The 10666-nt window shown below is 32.6% G+C and overlaps 1 long non-coding RNA gene across 1 annotated transcript; it reads right to left on the bottom strand.

Annotated features, from left to right (window-relative positions):
• On the bottom strand, positions 1-528 carry LOC149166708 (uncharacterized). Its single transcript, XR_016260459.1, has 3 exons — positions 382-528; positions 216-292; positions 1-81 (listed from the first exon to the last, which is right to left on the bottom strand). It is a non-coding gene; the product is annotated as an uncharacterized LOC149166708 (long non-coding RNA).
• Between the last annotated feature and the right edge of the window lie 10138 nt (positions 529-10666).

The following is a 10666-nucleotide window of genomic DNA, read 5'->3' as shown; positions in this document are numbered from 1 at the left end:
AAAAGAAAGATTAACCAGCTTCCACCATAAAAATCAAACCCTACGCATGGACCCGTAGCTCACAAGGTCTTTGACCGCCATCTGCGTGAATGGTGGAGGTGTAAGGTGGCTGGGTTTACACATAAACCCGGAAATATAAAAACACAGAAGGAGTACAACCTGAAAACGTGTAACCTTAAGCATTTCCGTAAGGTAAGTTGAGAATGGTTGTGTACCTGTAATCATCCAGGAGGTAGACGTCGGCGAGGAGAGCAGACCGCCAAAGGAACCCTGTTTAAAGAATTATCTCCATCTGTCAAGCAACAGTATGCAAACGTTACTTCATGCATTAACTAGATTGCTCTAAAAATCAATAAGAACAATGAGAGATGTAGCTCTTACCCCGGAAATCCAGAGATTACATCCACGGAGCGATGACACCTTGGTGAGGATGCATGTATACAAGAAGCGGTAACAGAGAAATGGCGCCGGCTTATGAGACAGACATTCAGATGTAATGGAGAATTGCTCAGAGCGTCGGAGCGCTGCATAATGACCAGCCAAATCGCAAACAATCCGGAGCATGGGGTTTATAAATGTAAAGTCTAAACCTTGAAACGTGGAACCATCTCTGCCCTCTATCCTTCCCAGAGATCTCACACCGTCGATTATGGCGGTAAGATCAAAGTGAAGGCGCGGGAAGTTTCCAGCCTGTAAAGCCGTGCTCTAACCACGTGATCCAGCCAGCGGCCTTAAAGGCAAGTCCAAATGTCCAGCGGAGGGAGCGCCATCGTATATGTTGGTGGGATTATTGATAACATAAAATATATATATATATACCTTGGCATAGTACCAACACAACTCGATGCTATTATGATGATGGGCATATAGGTTAAACCATAACTTAAACCGCTGATTTGATGACAGAGGTAATTACATGCTAATTATAAACGACAATAGTTTATGTGACTAAGCTTATGATGGTGCAGATATCATAGTAATTGTTAAGAATGACATGATTGCATACGATTAAGTTTGTGGTGGTTTAGACATCATAACGAATTTTTTTTTACTTTACATGCTTAAAGTCAGGATAGATATGTGACAACATTGTTTCATCAACGGGAGGTCTAAAGTGCTAGAGTTCAAATTGTTATTTGGTATTAGGGTTTCCGGGATCCATGTTTTCATTTTCGTTAATAGGTTTATAAGTTTTTCTGGCTTTTCTTATTAAAATGAATTATGTTGATTATATATGGCCTTTGATTTTTATTTCCCATATCAAGAGGCTTCTTCATTCCTTTTCTACTTAACATTTCAGTAAATGGGAAGTTGAATGGACTGGAGTTCTCTTAGGGTTTTTGAGTATATGTTCTCATTTTTATTCATATCATTATAAGTTGTTTTCTTTTCTTTAATGGTGAATGGGGTTGACCTTTTTGAGGTTTCAAATTTACAATTAAAGTAAATTCACGGTAACAATAAAATTAAAATATATTTAAATTAAAACATACTTACTAAATTTAATTTGTTATTTCATACCATTGCAAGTGTCGACAGCGTACCTGATAAAACTACAGTGAAGTTCATTTTGCAAGTGAAGTTACTAATGCCCAGGGAAGTACATTGAAACTAAACTTCTCTGTAGATCGCTGTTTCGTCTCTTTCAATCGTAGATTTTACGGTTAAAGATGTTGGTATGTGTACATTCAGAGGTTGTACGAGTTTGAGTGCACGAAGATAGGCATCTTTGGTGTATGCCAACTTGTTACATTATTGTTGAGCACCACCTAAATGAGGGTATGGGAGGCAAACATATTTGTGATTATCAAATCAGTTAGATATTATAAACAACAATAACAATAGTAAATATTTTTAATTACGATTGTTTAGATAACGAATATTATGAACACGAATGAATTCAGGAATCCTGAAATGAATGGATCTACAAAGATCATGTACCTAGAAACGAATGAATTCAGGAATCCTGAAATGAATGGATCTACAAAGATCATGTACCTAGAAACGTATGAATTCTATTGCACAGTTTTTTATTCATATCTTTCGTTGTGAATAACTAGAATGATTCAACAAAGATGTTTCGACTAATTTTGTATCTCATCCGTGACCTGATTCTCCTTTCATTTTATTGTTGCCTCTCGCGATATAAAATTCACTGGGAATATCTGGTTTGGATATTCGTGTCGTTGACAATGGATTTTAAAATAAAGGACAAATGGATTCCATTTTGTGTTAATTATGACGAGGCAAATCCTTCTCAAAAGATAAGCACATGCCATTAAAATTTCCTGTCAGATAAGCACATGCCCTTAAAATTTCCTCTGTTCGTATGTATTAGGCAGAATTTTGTTATTTTATAAGCAAGTGGAAGATAATGCTTAACCTACATCAAACATCGTCATATGCCTCTACTGTAACACTATTTGTATTATAAAAACATTAAATACATAAAAAATATATTAAAAATTTAATTTTAAAGCATCATGCGTAATAGAAAGGTTACAGTGAAAATATAAATTTTGTGTCTTTTATCCTTTGTTTTCTTGGACGAGAGAATTTATAACAATATAGAAAGTTGAAAGAGAAAAATTCAAAATATTAAATTTATGAAAATTCACACTTTTTTAATTGTAATTAAAATTATTTTTTATTTCCTATGAAAATAGAATTTCATGTCGAATATTTAATTAAAAAAAATATTTTTTTTTAACCGTAAGAAGTATATTTTTTAACGTATTAAAACAATAGAAAAAGAAAAGAGAAAAGGTTTATGAATAAAGATACACATTTAATGTGGACACTTTAGTAATATTTTTGTGTAGGTGATTTGATCATGGAAATATTCTTCAAACAAATCACGTACATGTTTTTTTTTTTTTTTTTTCTCTCTAAGGAACTACTCTAAGGAACTAATAAAGTTATTAACCATTTTCTTTGGAATAAAGGTTTAATATGATGTTTCTCTTAAAGGTTTAATATGATGTTTCTCTTGAAGGAATGATTATTATGGACATTTCTTTTGTTTCATAAAAAGAAGTTTGTAAAACAAGCAATCTTTTCCATAGAAAGTTTGGTATCTATTTCTTTTAAATAAACATTCAAGATAATGAGTGGATTGACCTATACGCTTATCATAGTAATCATTTCTTATTTCATAATTGTTTTTAATTTTTAATACATATTTAATTGAAAAAATATTGGTATCCATGTCTTTTAAATAAATTTCCAAATAATAGTTGGACTTATTTATACGTCTATTGTAAGGCCCTTGAGTTAGCGACGGCTCAAGAGAGTGGAAAAACCGAAGTCGTGGGTACGGGCACACCTAATAGGCATACGGAAGTGGTGGTGGACAAGTTTGGTTAAAGGCGTGCATACGATTTCAGTTAAAGGCGTGCATACGATTTCAGTTAAAGGCACGTGCAATGGACAAGTTCGGTTAAAGGCGACGGGCAACCGGTAGGGGTGTGCAGACGGGTGAGGGTGCCCACCCGACCAACCAAAGGTCGGCCGACGACTTAGAAAAATATTGAAGGCATGCAACTTGGATATATGACAAGTCAGCTGCGCAAACACATGGGAAGGCCGAACCATGAGAAAACCAAAGGATGCAACCCTTGGAAAATTGAATGAAGTGGAATATATATATATATATATATATAAACTTGTTTCCATTCATTAGAGCCATCAACTAATCACCAAACATAACAGATAAAATTTCACACATCGTAGGGGTAGGGCAGACATGTTAGAGGTTTGTTCAGTGCAGAGATAGTTCAAAACTCAGGCAGCTCATTCACGACGTGCAATAAGCAAGGGATGGGCACGTCTTGTGCAACAAGAAACATGGTTGGCTCATGTGCTTGCCTAGGTGGGAAGAACGGGCCATGGTCTGAATGGTGTGTTTCTTAAACAGAAAGTCGAGGTTTCCGAGTGACAGTGCAGACCGTAGTGCAGAAGGCATGACTACAAAACTCGGTTGTGGGCAGAAAAATCCAAAGAGTGTTCGGGCATTCGGGTGAACAATATGAGGTTCACGTTTGTTGAATGAAAGGTTCCAAATAACATGCATTTGGCATGGGTTGTTGTGGGTTGCACGAGACACCCGTTACGCTGCACGATAGACAACACTTGAACAATAATTCTTGCAAAGGTTGCACGATAGTGTGAAACATTGTATTTGTAAAAATAATTGTAGAATTAGATAAGTGTTGGGAAGGATTATTTAGGAGTTGCCCCTTGCATTTACATGTGTGTACATTACTACTCATGGCTATTTTGTACATGTTTATTTCCGCTATGTAAGGAAAGATGAATAATAATTGAAGTAAGATTATTTCCACTACATTTATAAAACAAGAAGTAAACACCTGTGGAAAATAAACTAAGTGTTGAAGGTTAGGCGTAGTTTGAGAACCGTAGTAAAGTGGAGAATGAGAATATTGGTTGGTGCCACACCATGCCCACAAGTGTAATTTAAGTCACCACTAGTATGTGGGGGTGAGAGATGGTATCAAATCTCATTTTGCAGAAAGAGGGCTTTGTAGAAATTGAAATGGTTGATCACATTGCGACACAAGGGAATCTTTGTTTGGGTAGAGGCACGAAAAGGGTTGAGTCAAGTTGAATGATGGAAGAGTGTTGTAAGATACTTGTGCAATCCTTGTATAGGTTGAAGCTCATGAAAGAAGAGAAGCCAAGGATTCGAGCCGAACTTGAAGTCTTGGAAAGAAATGTGAAAGAAAAGTTTCTTCGACATGGTTGGGTAATGGAGGAGGATGAAGCTACCAATTGCGATGAAGAAGAGGAAGCAGATTGTGAAGAAGAATGTGTTGTTGAAGTGCTAGTAGAAGAGTAGGGAATACTTGGTATGTAGACTCATGCCAATATTGATGAAGCGATTGGATCCACTATTCGATGCTCATTGTAAAAAATTTGATGTTGCACCTGTATGGGTTAAGCTTCGATGATTTTTGCACCAACTCTAGTCCAAGGAAGTTTTCAAAGTCAATGGGAACAAATTGCGATCCTTCTCAGAGGTTGATTTGTTATATGAGAGTAGTCCAAAGAAATTTATAGCAAGCATTCTACTAAATTTGGACCCACGTAACGGTTTATTCATGGACTTGAATATTTTCTACAAGGGTTATGAACATACAAAACTTCTTCACATGCCTCAATTTTCACAAATATCGACACATCCTAAAGAATTTCTCTCTTCACTTTCTGTGAAAAAAGAAATAAGGTTATCTTTTATTGTAGGCTTCAATAATGGTAAAATGTTATAAAAATGTTGTCAAGAAGAATAAATTCTTACGCAAGCGCATTGAAAGAGCTTTCCTTATGTTGGGCAAGAGGCAGATCCCATGATACAAGCTTCTCGTGCTCATACTTCATCAACCTTTGGTCATACATCCTTGGGGAAAGAAACTCTCTGTATGACTCCCTTTATAAATAAGTCTCTCAATAGATTTTGGATACCTAAAAGATTACAAAAAAATAAGGGACGCTTCCACATAGATTAATATAAAAGGCCTTTCACAAATGGTGTACAGTTGGAGCTTGTCATCAACTAAATTTTATGCTTTTAATTTTTTTCCTATTTATATATATATTTTCTATGGACAATGTAAACAATCATATTTTTCTAAATTTTTGTAACAACGTAATAGTGAACTTGATACACTTGTCAAATTTTGAGTTTCTAGTATCATCATGACTAAATAGATGATGCATAAGGCATATGCAAGATGTAATTTCAATTTTAAATAATGAAAATTATAAATTTGTCTTGTAATAAAAGAAAAAAAATCAATTAATTTATATTATTAAATAAATAAAAAAGATAAAGAAATTAAAGAAAAAAAAGAGAATTCACAATCATAATGAAATAAAATTATATAAGGAAAAAAATATATATAAAAAAAGGAAGAAAAAAATCACAACCATATTTAACTAAAATTATGTAAACATGAAAAAACTTGTGCAATTTTTTGTTTCTCAATTTTTTTGAAAAACACAACATTCAACCACCTCATAACAAAAATCTGCATTTTCTCTTTTATTTAGCTTTTCCTAATTATTTAAATATGAGAGGTGTCTTGCTGGTGAAAGAAATGAAATCTATTATTTTTATTCTTTTAGATTTTTGTTCTATCATATTTTCAAAATCGATATTCAATCAATGTTCAACTCAATTAATATTCCCTCAACTTTTTAACGAATATTCTAAATCATTAATATTTTAATAAGCCAAATGAATTTTTTTGTTTTTCAATAATTATTTTATAACACTGTTTTTAATTTTTAAGATTCATTTATTTTTTCCAGATTTTTATTATATTTCTAATAATTAATATAACAATATTATAATCATAATCAATATAAAATTTAATTTAATAGCATTCTTACATTATCATAATATAAAAGAAAAAATTAAAATTATAAGTACCTCACCAGAATTCCATGAGAATTCAGATCCTTCTCTACGAAAATAAGAGGGGCTTAATGGTTGTTTCTCATTTGATATACTTGCGAATGAACTAGTAAGACCTCTTTTATACACTATCTTCATTTCTTTCCTCCAGAATGTTTCATCAACTGGAGGTTTAATGTGCTGGAGTTCAAATTTTTATTTAGTGTTCAGGTTTATGCGATCTATGTCTTCATTTTCATAAGTAGGTTTATAAGTTTTTCTCTAATTTTTTATTGTTATGATTTATGCTGATTGTCTTGATCTCTTTTTGGTTTTTTCTTATGTCATTCCAATCAAATAGGAGGATAAATACGCTTCTTTGTCCTTTTTCTCTATAATTTTTTAGTCAATGGGAAGTTGAATGGGCTGGAGTTCTATTACGGCTTTTGGGTACATGTTTTCAGTTTTGTTCGGATTAATGGGATTATAAGTTTTCTTTTTTAATTGCGAGTGGAGTTGACTTTTTCATATTTTGAACTTAGAATTAATGTTAATACACGTTGACAATAAAATTAAAATGGATTTACTTTGATTAAAAATAAATCTACTTTCGTATTTCATATTATTGTTCTAGACAATTTCTCCAATAAAATTATAGTTAAATTTATTTTCCAGGTGAAGTTATTAATGTCGAGGGAACCATATTGAAATTAAATTTTTCTGAAAATAGATTTGGATTGGAAATAATGTTGGTAATAGTCAATAAACAAATTTGATTGATTCGATTCAATTGAGATACTTTTCAACAACTAGTTTCTTGTTTAAAAAAAGTTAGAACTAATATTTTCTTATATAAGCGTGATGTACTAAGATTTCGATAAAAAAAAATATAGTTTATGTTTTGTGGTTAAATACTTCCAACTTAGTATTTGAGCAAGGGTTGATAGAGTTCAGGATGGAACTGATCAATGACCAAGTGTATCTGCAGTCTTAAGAGCTAATATTGTGAAGATCTCTTCTCAGAATGACCAACCCGTTTCCCATGCGTGTCCGGAATGGTGGCTGATTTGTGATATGGTTGTCTTTATCCAGTTCTGAGGGGCTAGCTAGCATTAGGGGAAATTTCATCATAAAAGGGCCCACGAAATTTTTATGTAATTTCCATATCATAATATGTAATCCAATGAAAATCCTTTAAATTTAAGAATATAAATATGTAAATATTTTGAAGGGAAAATAAGAAAAACTAATTTTTTATTTGTATTTTTGGCTTATCTCTTTATAGGTTTACTCAAATTTCATGTGTAAGCACCCATTGCATGCATAATTAAATTCCACATCCAATGAGCACCCATTGCATGCATACTTTCGAGAAGATCCACATTTATAAAAATGATAGATACATTGAAAAATGTGTTGAAACACGATTTTTTAATGTATTTGCAATTTTTATCAACGTATCTATAATTAAAACACATGTTTTTAATGTATTTGCAATTTTTATCAATGAGTGTCTCCTCAAAAGCATGCATAATGGATACTCATTGGATGTGAAATTTAATTCCACATCCAACAAGTGTTTACACTTAAAATTTGAGTAAATCTATAAGAAGATATGTTAAAAATACAATTTAAAAAGTAGTTTTCTTCTTTTCCCTCCAAACTTTATAACTATTATTTTATTATTTTCACTATTGTTCTATTATTTTTCCTTAGGAGATGGTCCAAAAGAAAACTAATTGAATAATAGTTAAAATAATAAAATAATAAATATAAATTTTGGAGGGAAAAGAAGAAAACTACTTTTTAAATTATATTTTTAACATATCTTCTTATAGGTTTACTCAAATTTCAAGTGTAGGCACTTGTTGGATGTGAAATTAAATTTCACATCCAATGAGTACTCATTATGCATACTTTTAAGAAGACACACATTGATAAAAATTGAAATACATTAAAAAAATGTGTTTTAAGTGTAGATACATTAATAAAAATTGCAAATAGATTTTTAAAATGTGTCCTAGTTGTAGATACATTGATAAAAAATTGCAGATACATTAAAAAAAGGTATTGAAACATGATTTATTAATGTATCTGCAATTTTTATCATTGTATGTACAATTAAAACATATTTTTTAATATATCTGCAATTTTTATCAACATGTGTCTTCTCGAAAATATGCATAATGGATACTCATTGAATGTGAAATTTAATTCCACGTCCAACGAGTGTCTACACTTGAAATTTGAGTATACCTATAAGAAGATATGTTAAAAATACAATTTAAAATGTAGTTTTCTTCTTTTCCTTCCAAAATTTATAACTATTATTTTATTATTTTAGCTATTATTATATTATTTTTCCTTAGGAGACCACTTTGAAGCTAAAATTTCCTCTAATGATTTGCATGCATCTGTCCAACTGGGCTAGCGTGGAGTTATGGTCTAAGAGTTCATGACCATTTCATCGATCTGCTAAGTGCTCATTCGAAAGCAACCCATCTGTCTACAACCTATAGTGTTCTCATCGTGAGGAGAAAATGTTGAGGTGTTGGAGTTGTGGAGAATGCAATTTGTAAAGATAATGACGACCAGAATAAACAAAATTGATGCCTGGATTTATCAAAAGCCATTTTCTAAAGGAATATTGAGGTCAAAGAGGGCCACTTGAGGACCACTGGTTCCATTGCCATATTTTGCAAAGCTACCTTGTAGAGATGTTACCGAGCTTAGTAATACACAATCATTTCTAGTAGAAGAAAAGAGGATGAAATTAGGTAATACAAATGATAGTTCACATGTTGAGATGGCACTGTTGACTAGGGGCATAGTTAATAAAAACATGAGCTTAGTGGAATTTTTCCACTGCCGAAGATATGAACACACAATGATCAATTGCAAAATTTGTGTTAGAGATCTTTTGGATGACAAAATCAAAGAGTTGACTAACTTAGCCATTTCTAAGGATACATTAAATATTGTCTATGAACAATCAATATATTCAGACTGTGATTATAAATTTACTATCGAGGCTCTAACTTTTCTAAAGCATAATTATTTAATTATATTTTGTATTTGTTGATTCTAAGTTTGTATATGTATCATTGAAGATCAAGTTGTATGGTCAAATTATGAATACATTGAGTACCCAGACAACTATCTTAGATAATTGACAGACACAACGAATTATGTTGTCTGACAAATGGGAGCTTGTTCACAGGATGGTTCATTACTTGGCTACTATTTCTGATAGTTACAATGAGCTATCTCATACTTTATAATAAAGTGAGTCAATATTGTTGATCATGCAAACTCGTCAATGATGGTTGGAGAGAGTTGTACCTTAAATGAGTCGAATGGGAAGCTCGAAGATTGTGGTGGAAAAAAGTGATGTTCGTAAAACTTCAGAGTGGATAAAAGTGTCACGGAAAGCCATATCAAATAAATATAATTTATATATGAAAAATAATTCATGTAGCATTAAGAGAAAGACTAAGAAATAACGCTTGTAATAGAAAATAAACAAATTTAGTTTGTTGGTTTGTTAGAGTCAATTGAGATATTTTCTCAATAACTAGTTTCTTGTTTAGAAAAAGTTGGATCTAATATCCTACCTATGTGTTATGTACGAAGCTTTTAATTAATGAAAAAACATAGTTTATGCTCTCTGCATAAAACTTCCAACTGATCGCTGTTTCTTCTCTTTCATTCATAGATCGCTGTTTCTTCTCTTTCATTCATAGATTATATGGTTGAAGTTGTTGGTATGCGTACATTCAGAGACTGTACAAGTTTGGGTGCACGAAGATATTCGATCATGAAATTTAATCGAGAATGTACGGTAGCAACTTTGGTGTAAACCAACTTGTTTCATTATTGTTGAGCACCACCTAAAATATTGGGATAACTCTGGCATGTTCCCTGTTACACTGGAACACGACTTATTTGTGGCTGTGACCGATGGACTTTAACTTATTTTAGATTCTTCTAGCGCTATGTGGAAATCAGTTCCTGTTTGAATATCAAATTTCACTGCAGGATGGATGCGGTAGTGGTGAAAGATTCGGGTTCATCACACCGTGCGGACATCACGTGAATCCCGTGGGGACATCACGTAAGTATCCCGTGAACGCGTGGAAACTTTGACAACATTCGTCCGAAGGCATCGCTTGAATTTGGAAAAACCTTGGTGTTTTGAGTTATTTAGATTCATCAAAACCCTTGGAACAGACGGCTATCATGAGTCTGCTG

Source organism: Pinus tabuliformis, chromosome 5_1 (genome assembly GCF_031772625.1).
Source record: "Pinus tabuliformis cultivar Carrire ecotype Pingquan chromosome 5_1, CPIR1, whole genome shotgun sequence".
Classification (NCBI taxonomy): domain Eukaryota; kingdom Viridiplantae; phylum Streptophyta; class Pinopsida; order Pinales; family Pinaceae; genus Pinus; species Pinus tabuliformis.
The sequence above is the reverse complement of the archived record's forward strand: the minus strand, read 5'-3'. Positions and strand labels throughout refer to the sequence as shown.